Genomic DNA, 19,451 nt, shown 5'->3' on the forward strand with positions numbered 1-19,451 from the left:
CTCTCTCTCTCTCTCTCTCTCGGGGAACTTGTGATTTTTTTTTTGGTTGGTGCAGCATAAGCAGCAGGCTTCCTTGCACCATATAGCTAATAATAATAATAATAATATCATAAAGTAATAAACATCATATTTCTACCAGCGATGACGGAATATTCACACTTATTAAATTTATTTAGTTAATTTAAACAAATAAAATTATTGTATTATAATGTAAATAATTTAATTAAGTTATAAATTCATTAAAAATGAAATAATCATTAAATTATTATCAAAAGGCCTGGGCTTTTTCTTTTTTATTACAGCTACAGTCTTATAATAATTGATTCAGGTAATCAAAATTAGCATTTTTTAAAAATAAATCTTAAAATGTTTAAAGCTTTAAATGAGTTGAATAAAAAAAATTATATATTTTTTATTCAAAAAATAATGCAAGTAAGCAAGCTTATAAAGCATCAGCCAACAACTTGCATATAAATGTAAATCAGGATAGATGTGCTGAAATCTGTTTTCACTCAGGGGAGAAAGATCTTAATTTAAAGAAGGATAGGACAAAGGATGAAAAAAGAGGGCATATATACACTGAGTGATCACTGAATTATAACCACCTACTTAATACTTCATACGTCCTCCTTTTTTTTTTTTTTTTGCCCTCAGCAACAGCTATATGACGTGGTATTGATTCAACAAGATGTCGGAAGCATTTGGGAGGTATGGCCAACCAGGCTCTGTGTAATGTGGTCAGCAATGAAGGTATGGAGGTGATTGATGTATCCAGATGTGACTGATGTGTCCAGATGCCTGATATGCCTTTCCATAGTGAACCACAAGTGCTCTATGGGATTAATATCGAGTTAGTTCAGAGGATAATCGATGTGCTGGGTCAGAACTGTGTTCCTCAAACCATTCCTGCACAAGTTCCTCATGGCTCGACGACGCACTGTCATCTTGGAAGGAATCATCGCCATTCGAGAAAAAGTGTAACATAGCAGGGTGTACACAGTCAGCAAGCAGTTGACGATAGCAGAGACCACTGATACATTATTCCGCATGCAGCAGAAGTCCAAGTTCCTGCCAGTGAAACATATCCCTACACCATATAACTGCCTCCACTGGCCTGCATTTTTGATACTATGCATGATGGATCAAGAGCCATGTGTTGTTCACACCAAATCCGTACATGACCACCCATGGTGTGGAGTAAATAACGTGACTCATCTGACCAGCACACCTTCTTCCAGTCTTCTAACATCCAACTTACATGCTCTTTGCACCAGGTGAGTCTTTTACAGCGATGTACCTTGGTTAGGAGAGGATGCCGTAGGGGTTGTCAGCTGGTAGCCCATACGTGCAAGTGTGTGACGCATGGTCATGCCAGATATTGTTCCGGGTCAGCCCATGTTGTACTGGGTAGTCAACTCTTCAACAGTGGACAATCAAATGGTATAGGGACTGGTAAAATTCTTGAGGTGGGGAAGGGGAGAAAAAGATGGTGAAAAGAAGGTGAAAATAGCAATAGGATTGAGGATAGATGGAGCATTCGTATCACCCTTGTATTACACTAATATTTTTACAAACGGGAAAAAATAGAAAAAGACAGTATAAAGATAAAAAGTGTAGAAAAAGTCATTAAAAACACTGAACTTACTGGGTGTGTAAGGCCCAACCTTAAAGAAAGGGTTCTGGTATAAACAAGCATTAGTAAAAATGGGTGTTAATACCTTAGGCTTGTAGAGAAGAAGGGAAATCAAAACCAAAACTAAAAGTGGGAGTTACCTGGAGTCAATCAGTAGAGGAGGAAAGACATGCACAGCCAAGATGCAAAAGGGGGAAACAATGAAGTCACCGAGTTATATAAATTTAGAGAAACAGATAGTTATGACCTCTATCGTTTGAAAAAAAAAAAAGTGGAAAAGATGGCCTAAAAACATGAAACACGAGACAAAAGGCCACAGGCATACCAATATGTGAAGGACCATGTGAAACAGAAAGTAGAAAAAGAATAATTCTAATCTACAGAGATAAAATTCTGTTAAAATTTAGATGATCAGAGAACAGGGTTATATATCATGGCTCCAAATTTCCAAGATGACAAACCACTGTAAAAGGAGAAATGTACGGTTTGGCTACATCTGAGGTTGATTGAAGGTTTAGTGAATCCATTGAAGAGCATGAAGAAAAATCCGGCAGGCAAAAACCTTTGATGGAAACAGAATTAAAAACTTTCAAGAAGAATTTTTGTATCCATTGATAAAATTTATTCCACCAAATAAAAGGCCTGGTTAAATGATGCAAGGCTGATATACATAAATGATACAGACAGTAGATCTGAGACCAATATCAGAGAAGCAAATTGCCAAACCTAGCAGTTGTTATCAGGGAAGATACTACACTTAATAAGTCCAGGAATAAAAAGCCAAATGTACAGGATTCTGAAAAGATGAATTCAAACTAAACATGCGAAAAACTTAGAGAATAAAGCAACAGTAATCTCATTCTGAGAAAGAACCTTAAATGGAAGTCATGAACAGTGATTACTAACTAAGTATTGGAAATCCCACCAAATAATATACAACTGTACAATACCTTTAACACGGACAGGTGCCAAGTAAATCGAAATTGAATTTATTTTTAATTGTAGAAGAAACTATACTGAAACAGTATTTGATGAAAGGAGGAGGTATATTATTATTTAAAAGCTTGTTATAAAAAAAAAAAAACTTTTATTGCTTTGCTGAAAAGGATGATTGCTGCATGTGTTGGCTAATCTGATAGCTTGAATACAAAGAGTATTTTTGTGAATTTTAATCGGAAATATTAGATTGCAATTTGTGAGGTAAATGACCTCAAAGTTAAAATAGTTTTTGTCATAAATGTCAATAAGATGAAGAACTGCATCATTGCAGAGTGTAATTTTCAGATCAAGGAAGTTGGTCGTGCAATTATCAACATTTTATTTGTTGAGTTTAAGTTTCAGAGAGGTAAATATCTGCAGCTAAGCGTTCAAAGTTGGAATTTAAAACTAAGATGCCATCAACATATTGGAAAGCAAAAAATAATTCCTCACAGTAGTGTAAAAGTAGGTTAGAGCCAAGGCTGGAAATTTGTCATGGGAACTCCAATTATTTGTTTGTATGCAAGCTTGCCATCAAAAATAAAGTTACTGAGTATACAAAGATTCACAAGATTGTTCCAAATACTCTCGTGAATATTAAGTTTCTCATGGTATTTGTTGAACAATTGTTTTAGCACAAACACCAGTAGGTTAAGTGGAATGGAAGTGAACAGGTTGGTGATATCAAAAGTTTCAATTCCAGCTTTCTGGTAATTTGTATTACGAGGGTGATACAAAAGCTCCGTCTATTCTCAATCCTATTTTCGCCTTATTTTGACCATCTTTTGCTCCCCTTCCCCATCCCAAAAGTTTTACCATTCCCTATACCGACACTTGTCCACACTTTTTCGATCAAATTTCTCTGCTTTATATCTGAATTTTAATTTTAAACATTAATTTAATTACCTTTCATCCCTTCCACACTTCACATACATTTGTATTATATTTCACATTACACTTCACATACATTGGTATTATATTTCGCATTACACTTCACATACATTTGTATTATATTTCACATTACACTTTTGTAAATTTGTATTTATTTTAAATAACATTATTAACTTAATTTTTACACTGCGTAGGGCCTACCTTGTCTATTAGTACTACGATAAAGGCCGCATATTTGCTTCCCCCTTTTTCTAATACTACAGACAAGTTTGGAAATGCAGTGTCTGATACATAGTCAGGAGTAGTCCCCTGATGAATTTCCTGGCTACGTATCATATTTTCATTTACTATATTCAGATTTTGCATATTTGCCATCCCCTGATTCACTTGGGGATTAGAGGGGAACAGGCATTCTTGTGTGTTATCAGACAATCAGTCTAAAACACTGATGGATACAATATCTTTCTATTTCAGAAGATACAGGAGAAATCCAGTTGGCCTGCCTCCTTAAAATCCACTCATGCACACCTTGATGGTAAGCCCTGTTTCGTTGCCACCCTTAGGTGGCAACGAAAGTGTAGAGTAGTTCTCTTCAAGACGCCTGGTCAGCGTGAAGAGGAAAAGACCAAACCCTCCACACATGACAGTAAGATGAAACAAATAGCCATCAGTGGTTTTCATTCCCCCTGTTACGGCAGCGAGAGAATCAGAATGGAAGCAGAGTGTGTTAAGAATCTCTGGGTACAACCAGGCTGCCATACATGGAAACTAAACTTGACCTGTTACAACGAAAGATCGCTCATCGGTGAAGACAGGATATTAGAGCTGGAAAAGGAACTAGAAAATGTGAATTGCAATATCATCGTTTGGCTGAAACAAGAACAAGAAATGAACCACTTATAAGTTTATCAAGTGGAAATCTGCTGTACACCAATGGAAACAGTGAAAGGAGTGAAGGTGGAGTTGGCTTTCTGGTTCATAAAGATAAAAAAACACCATTTTGGAATTCAAAAGTACATCACCAAGGGTGTCAAGACTACTACTACTCAGGATTTCAAAGAGGTATAAGCTAAAGGTTATAATGATTTATGCATCAACATCAAGCCATGATGATGAAGAGAAAGAAGAAATGTACATCGAAACTGAGTCTTCTAGATGAACAGAAAACTCACTACACTATACCATTATGGGAGACTTCAATGCTAAGGTTGGAAAGAGACAATACAGTGCAGAAAGGTGGGGAAAAAAGGAAATTTTAGAATTGGTGAAAGAAATGAAAGAGGCAAAAGACTTGTGGAATTTGCAGAATCTCGAGGAATGGCAGTAATGAACACTTCTTCCAAGAAAAGGGGGAACAGAAAGTGGACATAGAAGAGGCCAAACAGATTAACAACTAATGAAATCGTTTTCATTCTCACTAACAGAAGTTATAACATGAATGATGTTACTGCCCTGAACAAGGTAAATGTTGGAAGTGATCACAGAGTGGTAAGATGCACACTTGATATAGATGTAAGAAAAGAAAGGGAAAAACTGACTTTAGTAAATAATATAAAGGTCTTTGAGATAACAGAAGAGGAGAAAAAGCAGTATGTACTGGAACTTAACAAGTTTGAGCTTCTGCAAACTGTTCAGGACCCAGATATCAACAAGGAAAATTACAATTTTCAGAAAGTGATAAAGCCCAAGAAACCTACAGGTAAAATTAAATCCAAAGAAGAAAAAATTAGTGAAGAAACACTTATCATGATGAACCAAAGACGACAAATGAAGAGCAAGAAAAACATTAACAAGGAGAAAATTGAGTATACTGAGTTATGCAAAGCCATTAGAAAGAGACTCAGAGAGGACATAAGAAAATTTAACACAAGAAAAGTAGAACAAGCATTAAGGGAAAACAAAGGATTTAAATCAGCAGCCATGAGCAGTAATACAGAAAGACAAATGATACTGAAACTAAAGAATAGTGATGGTGTACGTATAAATAGCAGAGAAGGCATAATTCAAATGGCAGAAGACTACTATAGAGAGTTATACAAAGAAAGAGTGAATGAATGCGGCAGTAGGGAAGATGGATCGCAAATTATTAACACATACTACATACCTAGAATTCTTCCTGATGAGGTAGAACATGCGTTGAAGAAAATGAAGAATCAGAAAGCCCCAAGGGAAGATGAACTTACTGCAGGATTGTTAAAATTGGGTGACAGAGACGTAGCACAAAAACTAGCAAGACTCTTCACAAAATGCATTAGAAAAGGTGTGACGCCTAAGGAGTGAAATAATGCAATCACAGTTTTGCTGCATAAGAAAAAAGAGAAATCAGAAATTGGAAATTATAGACAAATTGGCTTGTTATCCCACATCTACAAGTTGTTCACAAGGGTTATTAGTACCAGAAAGAAAGAAAGAAAGTTTAGAAAGAATACTTGATGAGAATCAACCGAAAGAGCAAGCTGGCTTTAGGACAGGATTCTCAACTATGAATCACCGTCAAGTAATGTCACAGCTAATGGAGAAAGCAAATTAATATAAAACACCATTATGCCTGGCATTTGTGGAGTATGAAAAGCCATTTGACTCCATACAGCTAAGGCAATGTTTCGGGCATGACAAGGCATAGATATCCCCATATATTATGATTTTGAAGAAAATATATGAGAACACTACCTCCTTTATTAGACTAGGCAAAGACAGTAGCAAATTTAAAATTGAGAAAAGAGTTTGACAAGGGGAGACAATATCTCCGAAGCTGTTTACTGCTGCCCTTGAGGAAGCTTTCAGAAGATTAGACTGGTCGCAGAAAGGAGTCAATGTGAACAGAGAGTACATAAACCATTTACGATTTGCAGATAACATTGTGGTCATAAACCACGATCCCAAAGAATTAGAGGAAAATCTTAATCAGTTATGCAGAGTTAGTAAGGTTTTTGGATTAAAGATGAATATAACTAAAACAAAAGTAATGATGTACAAGTATGCCACAGAAAGGGATATAAAGTAATTGAAAAGGTGGAGTCATATACTTATCTGGGACAAGTCATTAGCTGTAATAATGATAAATGGCTGGAAGTCAAGAGAAGAATAAATTTTGGATGGATAGCATTCAGGAAATATAGTCACATACTGAGGAGCAATATCTCAATTTGTCTGAAACGTAAAATAATGAACCAATGTATACTCCCCACCATGACTTATGGAAGTGAAACTTGGGCACTCACCAAAAGAATGAAAGAGAAGCTTAGAACTACACAGTGAAGAATGGAATGAATTATATTGGGAATCAGACTGTTAGATAAGAAGAGAAACACAAGGATTAGGCAGCAAACTGAAGTAAAGGATATTCTTCTCAAAACTAAAGAACTAAAATGGTCTTGGGCAGGACACATAGCTCAAAGACATGATGACAGATGGGCTAGGAAAATAATGGACTTGTACCCAAGAGGAGCTAGAAGAAAACCTGGAAGACAACAACAGATTTGAACAGATGAAATTCATGAGTTTGTGGGTAGTAAATGGATGGCCATTGCACAAAACAGAAGGAACTGGAAAGTTGTTGGAGAGGCCTTCGTCCTGCAATGGATTGAAAATGGCTGATGATGATTCGACCTCTTGCTAAAATTGCCCTCCCATATCTGAATACAGTTATTTAAAATTATTATTATTATTATTATTTATTTTATTTATTATTATTTTTTTTTTTTTTCGTATAATTTTTTGTATTTTGTTTGCTTCCTCAGTTCATTAGGTTTTTCAAATTCTTTCATCTATTTAACCACCACTTCACTTCCAACTATCCCTTAAACTTCTCTTAGTTAAACCTCTTGATCCTTGAGGTTGTCACAGACATTCTGTCAGATATGCCAGACAAGCTGTACTTGCTACCTGGGAGTCTAAAACGCTGATGGAACTGATATTCGGGTGACACTCAAGTCAAGTGGACCCAATTTCGGCGAAGTCCGGACGGTCTGTGACAGCCAAATCCTCTGCTTGCACCTTCACGATGGTGGGACTGTTAGTAATCCTGGGTATAACCTCCATGCGCAAGTACGTGGTGGGTGACCACCCAGGTGTGAACCAGCGTAAGCAGGTGGCGAGGTGTGGCACCCACACCACATGGAGGAACGCCGCCCCTCTATGTTACCAGGCAGTACTAGGTGGTAGATGACTCTCATCAACCGGTGAAATACCACCACTTTGCTTATTGGAGGCTTGAAGTGGTGGAACCCATGTTTAGTCACTAGAGCTAAGTTCCAGTCAACCCTTCCCTGCCTCTTCCATAATGCAGTATGATTGATGATTTTTGAGGTTATGATGAACGTCGTGGAGTGATCCAATATTCCTTACATTTCGAGAGAACGGCTCAAAAACGGTGTTCGCAGGCCAGCCGCTAGTTAGTACACCAGACCGAACCTATTGGTAACTCTCTAGGAGGCTTAATAATCTAATTGACTCTCAGTCAATTAGATTATTAGTCTATGCCAGTATATTAAAAAAAAAAAATGTTAGGGAAAAAAAAAAAATGTTAAAAATTATAATGATACAAAAGTGGTGTATGCTACAAATATGCAAAATTTATTTTTTATTTTATTTTTATTATTTTTTTAATTATTACGATTTTTCATGGAACACTTATTCACATCTCATGGAACACTAGTGTAGTAGTAGTGGCATGTGATGCAAGAAAGCAAGTGTATGAGCTTATGCAGCATCAGCCAAAAAAAAAAAACACACACCATTCCTTCCAAATGCCTGTCCAGTTCCTCCTTAAATTTATTCAACCTATCAACTTCCACGACAGATGGAAGTTTGTTCCAGCAATTAACCACCCGCTGGCTAAAGGCAAATTTCCACACATCTAATCTATATCTGTCTTTTCTTAATTTGAATTTATGCCCCCTTAGGTTCGTAATCTGAAGAAGTGGAAGGATTGCATCAGAATTCAGCGTGCTCAACCCATTCAAGGCCTTATTCACCTCAATCAAATCACTGCACAGGTGCCTAGTCTGCAGCCACTGAAATCTGCACAACTTAAGCCTCTCTTTGTAAGAGAATCCCTTCATTCCCCTCACCAATCTTGTTGCCCTTCTCTAGTGGTTCACTCAAGCAAATCTACATCCTTCCTAAAATAAGGCCTCGAGACCTGTATGCAGTACTCAAGGTGTAGCCTGACCATTGAGTGAGTAATTACAGACCAGTTAGTTTAACTTCTGTTCCGGGTAAAATAATGGAGTCACTGGTTAAAGATGCATTGCAGGATCATCTAGACAAGACTGCAGCAATAATTCAGACACAGCATGGGTTTGTTAAGGGAAAGTCTTGTCTGACAAATTTGATAGGATATTATGATGTGCTTACAAAGGAACTGGATGCGAAAAATAATTTTGATATCATATATTTGGATTTCAGGAAAACTTTTGACACTGTTGCGCATGGAAGACTATTGTACAAATTGGAGCAGAATGGTATTAAGGGTAAGTTGCTACAATGGATAAAAGGATGGTTAAGTGGGAGAAGACAGAGGGTGGTAATCAATGGGTGCTGTCCTTAGTGGACTAATGTTATTAGTGGAGTCCCACAGGGTTCGGTCTTAGGTCCACTGTTGTTTTGTATATTTATCAATGATATTGATGAAGGTATATCGGGCTTAATGTCGAAGTTTGCAGATGATACAAAGGTTGGAAGGGTTGTTAATGACAGTAATGGCAGTGTGCTACTGCAACAGGATCTAGATAATTTGGGCAGATGGGCTAAGAAGTGGCAACTGAAGTTTAACCTTGACAAATGCAAAGTACTACATATGAGTAGAAGTAACCCCAGAGAAACATACCAACTGTGTGGTACTACACTTAAGGTGGTAGAAAATGAAAAAGACCTGGGAGTAATTGTGCAGGCAGATATGAAGTTTTCTGAGCAATGCAGACAGGCTGCCAGGGCAGGTCATGGGGTTTTGTCAATGACATATAGGAATTTTGCTAGCAGGGAAAAGGAGGTGATTATCCCTCTGTATAAGGCAATGGTCAGGCCACGGCTTGAGTACTGCGTACAGGTCTGGAGGCCTCATTTTAGGAAGGTTGTAGATTTACTTGAGCGTGTACAGAGAAGGGCAACAAGATTGGTGAGGGGAATGAAGGGATCCTCTTACCAAGAGAGGCTTAAGTTCTGCAAATTGCAGTGGCTGGAGACTAGGCACCTGCACAGTGATCTGATTGAGGTACATAAGGCCTTGAACGGGTTGAGCACGCTGAATTCTGATGGGATCCTTCCACTTGTTCAGATTACGAATCTAAAGGGGCATAAATTCAAATTAAGAAAAGACAGATGTAGAATAGATGTGCGGAAATTTTCCTTTAGCCAGCAGGTGGTTAATTGCTGGAACAAACTTCCATCTGTCGTTGTGGAAGTTGATAGGTTGAATAAATTTAAGGAGGAACTGGACAGGCATTTGGAGGGAATGGTGTGATTTTTTTTTTTTTTTTTGGCTGATGCTGCATAAGCTCATATGCAGCATCAGCCAAAAAGCTTTCTTGCATCACATGCCACTACTACTACTACTACTATTGCCTTATACAGAGGGACAATCATCTCCTTTTCCCTGCTGGCAAAATTCCTATATATCATTGACAAAACCCCATGACCTGCCCTAGCAGCCTGTCTGCATTGCTCAGAAAACTTCATATCTGACTGCACAATTTTACTCCCAGGTCTTTTTCATTTTCTACCACCTTAAGTGTAGTACCTCACAGTTGGTATGTTTCTCTGGGGTTACTTCTACCCATATGCAGTATTTTTGCATTTATCAAGGTTAAACTTCAGTTGCCACTTCTTAGCTCATCTGCCCAAATTATCTAGATCCTGTTGCAGTAGCACAATGCCATTACTGTCATTAACAACCTTGCCAACATTTGTATCATCTGCAAACTTCAACACTAAGCCTGATATACCTTCATCAATATCATTGATAAATATACAAAACAACAGAGGACCCAACACCGAACCCTGTGGGACTCCACTAATAACAGCACCCATTAATTACCACCCTCTGTCTTCTCTCACTTAACCATCCTCCTTTTATCCACTGTAGCAACTTACCCTTAATACCATTCCGCTCCAATTTTTACAATAGTCTTTCATGCGCAACAGTGTCAAAAGCTTTTCTGAAATCCAAATATATGATATCAAAATTATTTTAATTATTAATAATTATTAATTAAAATTATTAATCAATTTCCCAAACTGTTCTGCAGAACAGTTTGGGAAATGCTGTTCTACACTGTTAAACAGATGTTCAACATGTGGAATGTCTTTCCACACATTCAAGTAAAATGTTTCCATAATTAAAATTAAACTAACTATTCACAGTTAGTTTAACTTAAAGCTTATCAAACATCATTTATCCCTTGTACTTCCTTGAGAAAAAACTTCCTTCATATGTATGTTTTCTCAACCTTCACACCAAATGTGCTACCAGAGTAATATAGCTTTCAATACCTCATGTTTAAGGATACCATTAAAAATATATAATAAAAAAGCTAAAAATTACAAGTTAGGAAGTTAGGAAACGTATGCAGAGTTACATTCGGGCATGTTGTGTATTTATTTCTTAAATTAAACTGAATTTTTTATTTTTTATTTTCTTTTTTTGTGATAAATAAAAGTGAAAAGTAAATCACTATATGTTATCAATTAATTACTGAGATCAGTAATTAATTGATATAATATAATGTCTGACCTGTCTTTAACAAACTTCCATGTAGTGAATTTTTCTATATAGCAAACTTTTCTGGCTTCCCCTTGGTCATTACATTGAAAATAGTTTCCATATAACAAAGAAAATTTCTATATAATAAACTGATTTCGAGAGACCTGGGTATCCATCATTCGCACCTCTGGCCTTTAAGCAATAAAGCTGATGCTGTAGAAAACAAATTAAGAGTTAAAAGGATCAATAATTAGTCCCTTTAGCTTTTAAGAGCTAAAGGGATTAATTCCACGAATTAAGAGCTTCTACAATTTAGTGGTTCCCTTAAAACCATGTAGGAGGAAACTAGCCAACCACGGCACAGGATAGAAAAAGATGGAAGGTTTTGGGAGAGGCCCTTGCTCAGCAGCGTGTTAGCAATGGATAAAAAGAAGTAACACCTATACAATCTAAACCGGGGTGGAGAACCTGTGGCCTTTTTAGGGTATCTGCATTTCTCACAAATGCAAAATCTGCCTTGTATTTAATGACATAACACCAAACTCAAATATTTTTAAGGTAAATTTTATATACTGTTATTCTCTTTATATAAATTAGTTTATATTTATGCAGTACATTAGCAAAAGAAACAAAAGGCATAAAAATATTGGATGGATCCATAGAGGACAAAACAAAGTGAAGAGGTAAAGTTTTTTATACCGATTACTGTGTAGTTAGTGAGAGGCCTGTCAGTGGCAACTCTGTAATTGGCAAAGTGGCAATGCCCAGTGATTTGCATCATAGGCATAAGAGTCTGAAAGAACTGTAACATGTTAAAAAAAAAAAAGGTATGCATTGCATTTTCTAGTTAAGGAAAATAATAATGAATTATATATTAAAGTAAATACAAAATAAAGCATTTATTCTTCATTAATCTTTACAGAATATTATTGTTTCCTATACAGATGATATGACATCACTTTCACTTGAAACTTTTTTTTTTTTTTTTTTTAAATAAAAACCCCAAACACGAAAGGTATCAAATCCTATAGTACTTAGTACCGCACATGGGTTGAAGGAGAAGTATGGGGGAAGGAGGATGCCGGAAACTTTGCTCTAGAGACTAAACATGGGTTTCACCACTTCAAGCCTCCAATAAGCAAAGTGGTGGTATTTCACCGGTTGATGAAAGTCATCTACCACCTACAACTGAACTTCATTTGGAAACATTGCCTTTCTTACCAGAGATGACTCATCTTGCTGACTGTTATCGGTATCAGTTGATATTCCGGTCATTCTCCTTAGTGCCATCATTTCCAGTGTTTGTTTGTTAGTGCATATACAGGGTGTTTCAGTTAAACGTTTCAGAACTTCTAAGAGGGGTAGGGTACATCCTGACAACTCGAAATCATATAGCAATGTGGGATCGGAAATGCTTTCCTGAAGCGGTGTTGTACACAGAAGCACCATAAAGAAAAGAGACCGTAAGTGAGAAATCGTTTTAATAATACATGAAAAGAAGCAAAAGGTACATGGATTAAAGTAAGTGTTCGAAGTTTCTTCCACGGGCTACAATGCACGCCTCACATCTCCGACGCATGGACATCCGAACATTCTGGAATACTCCAGGCGAATTTCGAATTTCTTCGACAGCTACTGCGATTCTTGCAACCAGCTCCTCAGCATTGTCAACAGGGGTGTCATAAACTAGCGATTTCATATGACCCCAGAAATAAAAATCAAGACATGATAGGTCGGGTGACCGAGCAGGCCAACGCACGGGACCACCACGTCCGATCCACTGTTGACCAAATGTGACATCCAGGTAGTTACGAACATCTCCGCTATAATGGGCAGGGGCTCCATCGTGTTGGAACCATATTGTTTGTTGCGTCGATGCAGAAATCTGTTCATCTCTCAAAAGTTGTGGCAATACTTGCTGCAGAAAGCTCAAGTAGATAGGTCCGGTTAGACGACACGGTAACAGGTAAGGTCCGATGAGGTAATCTCCCATAATACCGGCCCATTCATTGACCGAAGATCGAATCTGTGCTGCACGACGTCGCATGACGACTTCTGTGTACAATACCGCTTCAGGAAAGCATTTCCGACCCCACATTGCTATATGATTTCGAGTTGTCAGGATGTACCCTACCCCTCTTAGAAGTTCTGAAACGTTTAACTGAAACACCCTGTATATATATATATATATATATATATATATAGACATATCAATAAATAAAATCAGAACAATGATAAAAGCAATATGAGATAAATTTCATATAAGTGTATATTAATCAATTTTAAAAACTGCTGACACATTGTCATTGTCATTTAAAATCTGACTGACTCAGTAAGATGGGTAAAAGCAGTAAAACGAGCATTTCTAAAACTGGTACAATCGCATAAAATATGTTGAATGGATAAAATGGTGTCACATTGCTCGCACATAGGAGGGTCATCAGCCCTCAGCAAAAAGGAGTGTCACATGACAGTGTCCTATGCAGAGCCGAGCAAGAACAACTTCCTCTTTGCGACCCTGCTGGACTGCCAAGGATGGATCACAGGCTTAATTTGACATCAGTAATAATCAGGCGATGCCACGAATCTTGCCACTGAGATTGTAAGTTACTACGGATCACTTGCCTGTAGTCTGTATAGGGGCCTAACAGGCCAAGATTATCCATCAGGGCTGCCAATTTGGCTGCAATGTCAGCCAAATCGTTTCCTCTAATCCCGATGTGACTGGGGATCCATCAGAAGCGGATATCGAATCCACCTACATATAGGATGTATATTATCTGCTGAATTCGGGACAGGGTTGGATGATTAATGTGTGACACAGCTGATAAAGCCTGTAGTGCAATCACTGAATCAGCATATATAACACACCGTTGGTATTGGTGTTTTCTTATGTGATCTAAAGCTAACTCTATGGCATGTAGCTCTGCAGTGTAAATGCTGCAGTCAAGGGGTATCTGCTCTGATATGGTATTATTTGGAAAAACAGCAGCAGATCCCACATATGATTCTGACTTTGAGCCATCTGTGTAAACTGGCGAAAGTCAATGTTCTGCACAGTGTTGTGAATAGAGCTGAAGGTAGACAGAAGATGTAGTATTAGACTTCGTTGCAATCTTGAGCGAGAAGTCACATGCTGGTGTTTGTGCATGGCAGGGTGGAAGGGGCTCCTTTGGTGATCGAGCAACCTTGTCTACCGAGATGTTAAGCTCATTGAGTAGCTCTTGAACACGAATGCTGAATAGGCGATTGGCAGTGCATCGTGTGTTATAAATATTTTCCCATCATGGCTCAAAAATGGATGTCCATGTAGGGTAGTCTGGCCAGGATTTCAGCTTGAAGGCATATTGTAGAGATAACTGCATTCGTCGAAGCAACAAGGGTGGTTCATTTGCTTTGACATATAGACTTTGGACAGGTGGTGTTCTGAATGCACCAGTAGCAATAAGAATGGCTTGATGATGGATGGGGTCAAGCCAACGAACAGCACTATTTCTGGCAGATGCATATACCTGAGACCCTTAATCTAATTTTGATCGTACAAGTGCACAGTAGAGATGGAGTAGCGTGCATCGGTCTGTACCCCAAGAGGTAGAAGAGAGAGAGCAAAGAATGTTAAGCCCTCTTGTGCACTTTGTGCATAGTTGACGAATGTGTTGGACAAATGTCAGCTTTTTGTCAAAAATGAGTCCCAAGAATTTAATCTCTGATACAACTGGAATGGTGCTTTCTCCAAGTTGGAATTCAGGCTCAGGGTGGAGGTTACATTTGCAACAAAAATGGATGCAAGCGGTCTTCTCCGGTGAGAACCTGAAACCATTGGCCGTGGCCCAGGAGTTAAGACGGTCAATAGTTTGTTGCAGTTGTCTCTCAATAACCCTCATATTGCATGATTGAGAAAAAATGCTGAAGTCATCGACGTAGAGTGCACTGTTTATAGTTGGAGGAAGTTGTTCAGAAATAGAATTTATTTTAATGGCAAAAAGTGTGACACTTAAGACAGATCCTTGTGATACCGCCCTCCTCTTGGCAAAAGGGCCACGAAAGGGAGGATCCTATACGAACTTAGAAATAACGGCAGGATAAAAAATTTTTAATAAAAACGGGAAGGTGACCTCTTAGACCGAGATTGTAAAGGTCTTTTAAAATACCAAATCTCCAATTTGTGTCATACGCTTTTTCCATGTCAAAGAAGATGGACACCAAGTGTTCTCTTTTTAGGAAAGCATCTCGGATAGATGTTTCCAGTCTAATTAAGTGGTCCAGTGTGGACCTGTTTCTTCGGAAGCCACACCGAAATCAGGAGAGAAGGTCATTCGATTCTAAATACCATAAGAGACAAGCATTGACCATTCTCTCCAATATTTTGCACAGACAGCTAGTCAGAGCAATAGGACGATAGCTTTTTGGAGATTTAAGATCCTTTCCTGGCTTGGGAAAAGCAAGAATAGTTGCTTTGCGCCAGGTATCCGGAAAATGCTCTTCAAGAAAGATTCTGTTGTACAGGAAGAGCAGACGGTCCATGGTGAAAGATGTTTGATCATTTCATAATAGATGTTGTCTGGTCCAACAGTGGTAGCCTTTGTACAGGCAAGTGCTGTTTTCAGCTTGTGGATAGTAAATGGATCATTATATGGGTGGGGACCCTTCGATGTGAACTTAAGGGCCTGTTTTTCACTGTTATGCTTTAAGACCAGAAACTCTGGGGAGTATGATGATGTTGCAGAGATGTTAGAAAATGTTTCCCCAAAAGCATTGGCTATTGCAATAGATTCTGCCAAAGTACATCCATTATATTCCAAGACCGATGAGCGGAGTGCTGTGTATTTCCCCTTCATTTTCCGAGACCACCTTAGCACTGGTAGACTGGGTAATCGATGATGTAAACCGGATCCACGATTCCTTCTGACTCTGACAGCGCATGTAGCATGCTTTAGCTCATGCACATTTAAAGGCGAATAGATTGACCGTGGGGTGTGGTAGGATATCATCGAAATATCCCCCAAGCTTTGTTTTGAGCCTTTTTGGCTGCTGCGCATTTTGGATTTCACCATGGTTTTGGAAACGGAAGAAACCAGGTGGACGTTTTTGGAATTTTAGCTGCAGCTGCATGGACAATATTTTCTGTTATGTACGTGACTGCATCATTGATAAGCTCCTGACTGACTGCAGAGATGTCAAAATTTGCCAGGTGTTAAAAGGCACTCCAGTCAGCCTGATCAAACTTCCACTATGGTAACCTAAAAGGCAGACATGGTCTCCCAGTATGTAAGCAGATTATCACAGGGAAGTGATCACTTCCATATGGGTTCTCCTCCACTTCCCAAGTGAGAGAAGGGAGAAGAGAAGGGGAGCAGATAGATAAATCAATGGTAGAAAACGTACAGGTAGGCATGTGGAAGAAGGTGTTTGTTCCAATATTTAGAAGGGAGAGATCATTGTCATTTAGCATACGCTCTATGACTTGTCCCCTTCCATTGATGCTAGCACTACCCCGTCAGGTATTATGTCCATCGAAATCCCCGAGAAGTAAGAAAGGGGAAAAGAAAAGGCAACTGCATTACAAGATCATCAAGGCCTTCCTGGGAGATGTCAGTCCCAGGTAGCAAATAAATAAAGCACACGGTTAATAAAAATCCAACTGTAAGGCGAATTCAACAGCCTCTATGCCGGTTGTAATTAGCAAGGGCTTAACTGAGGTCTGGTTGCCCACAAGGATAGCCACTCCTCCACGAGCAAGACCATCCGCAATTCTATCCTTATGAAAAATTGTGATGTTATGCATGGTGGGATCATCATTTTCCTTTAGATAAGAAGTCTCCTGCAAGCAAAAGCAAACTGGCTTATGCTTTTGCAGGAGGGCCTAGATGTCTAGAAATTCAGTATTTCGCCGGAATCCATGACAATTCCATTGTAGGAATTTAGCCATTATTTTGGCTTGGTGGGTCCATCAGGCGGCTTCCAAGGTGCTGAGGGCTTACTTTTGTCAGTCTTGGATTTATCTTTTTTGGGGAAGAATGGACGCTGTCGCATGTCCATTTCTTCTTCCGCAAAGAGTTCCAAGACTGATTCATCCGATACCTTCTTGTCCTCTACATCCATTGTTTCTGTTATTACTGGTAGCTCTTTACCACTTGGTTTTCGTAGTGGTGGAGCACTAGGAGGTAAGGATATAGGAGTGGCAGCTGACTGTGTTTTTTTGGTGGGCTTTTGTGAACTCAATAAATAGCGTGCAATTGGAGTGAATGACTCTCTTGGTGGTACAGTCATCTCAGTTTGCGTACCGATGGTGCACCTCGCAGAAACCTGAGTGTATAAAGGTTTCCCACTATTTATTGGTTGAATGCATTTTCTGGCCTTCTGATAGGATATGTTCAGTTCTGTTTTTATTTTTTGAATTTCTTTCTCGTCCTTCCACCTCTGGCATGCTCTAGAATAGGCAGGGTGCTCTCCTTGGCAATTTATACAAATTGGTTTGGAAGCTGAACATTCCTTGCCCTCGTGGTCTTTCGTACCACATCGAGCGCAGGCAGGATTACCATGACAAGCTGTTTGTTAATGGCCATATTTCTGACATCTAAAACACCTCAGTGGGTTTGGGATGTAAAGCCTCACTGGGCAGTTTAAATAGCCTGCCTTGATGGAACTTGGAGGCCGTGGGGTGTTAAATGTTAGGATGAGAACTCAGGTAGAGACAAGATTCTCATCCTTCCGCATTGATATTCTCTTGACAGCCGTCGCTCCTTGGTCTTTTAGTTCAGAGCAAATCTCTTCTTCAGAGACATGAAGAAGATCCCACTCTGAAATGACACCTCGTGAAGAGCTCAAAGTTTTGTGGGGTGTTACACTGATCGGTATTCCCCCTATGGATGTCGAACTCAGGATTCTTTCTGCTTGCTTTGTGCTTGAAGCTTCGACTAAAAGATCGCCAGAACGCAGCCATTTTATGGATTTTGGTGATCCTGCCAACCCTTCTAATCCTTTCTGGATGAAGAAGGGTGACATCTTCCCAATTGACTGCTCTCCGGTAGAATGGAGAATGAGGAAAACCAGTGTTATAGATGGTGTTTTATCCTCAGTTCTGGCTCTTTTGGCAGAATTGGTGTCATTCTCATCTGATCGATTAGGTAGGGGCCTTGTTGGGGCTCCAGAAGAAATTGGATTTAAATTACTCATGGGAGTAAAATAAAAATTTCAGATGCCCTAAGTACCTCACCCACCACAGAGCCCTACGAGGGGACGCCCACTCGTCAACTAGCAGGTACTGCGTACACGAATGGGACGCCAAGTTAGCTCAGGAGCATCATACCCACGTTTCCAATAAGCCTTGATCCCGTCCCAGGACGGGATCAAGGCTTAAGGGAGGCTTATTGGAACGCAGTTGACCCTAGCAGTAAGAACCACCCGGCGATTGATCCCAGTCAGGCCGGTCCAGGACCACCCATCTTGTCGAAGCAGGAGCCAAAGTGGTGTATCAAGACTGGGCCCCTCAACCACCAGGATACCCCTTTCCGATATAGCTGGAACGATGCACTGGTGGAAATTTTCAGAAGTGTGGTGCGTAAAACATCATCCATATGATTATTCTCAACCAATTAGCATCTTTGTTATTGTTCAACACAACATTCCCGCATGTTATAGTATATCAAACAGTTTCTTTATCTTCTGTTTGATGCACTTGTCTAGCATGTAAGCACAGTGTATTTTTGCTTACACGCTAGACAAGCACAGTGAATGCCCAGAAGAACGTTCATCACTAAGGATGAGGCTAGTTTACCTGGACATAAGCCTATGGAAGATAGACTCACTCTCCTGTTGGATGCCAATGCCTCTGGAGGTTTTAAACTGAAGTCTTTGCTGGTGTATCATTTTAACATCCCTAGGGTATTTAAACAACAAAACATCAACAAAGGCATGCTGGAAGTGTTTTGGCACAACAATAAGAAGGCCTGGATTACAATATGTCTTCAATAAATGGGTGTGTAAAGTTTTCTGTCCTATCTTGAGAAACATAAGCTTCCTGCAAAGGCACTGCTTCTGCTGACTAATGTGCCAGGCCATGATCCTGACCTTGTTCAATCTCTTGAGGCACAATTTGACTTTATGCAAATCAAATTTTTGCTATCCAACACCACTCCTCTTCTTCAACCAATGAACCAGAAGTCATTGCAAACTTCAAGAAAATGTTTGCAAGTTGCTTTGCAGTGATCTCTGTTGAAATTGCTGTCACCCTCAAAGATTTTGGAG

General features: G+C 39.1%; 1 protein-coding gene across 1 annotated transcript in view; it reads right to left on the bottom strand.

Annotated features, from left to right (window-relative positions):
* Window positions 1-19,451, bottom strand: part of LOC150082462 (piezo-type mechanosensitive ion channel component-like) — an 861,219-nt gene that overhangs the window by 443,703 nt on the left and 398,065 nt on the right.

Source organism: Mastigoproctus giganteus, chromosome 7 (genome assembly GCF_048544385.1).
Source record: "Mastigoproctus giganteus isolate SK-2022 chromosome 7, ASM4854438v1, whole genome shotgun sequence".
In the NCBI taxonomy this organism is placed as follows: Eukaryota; Metazoa; Arthropoda; class Arachnida; order Uropygi; family Thelyphonidae; genus Mastigoproctus; species Mastigoproctus giganteus.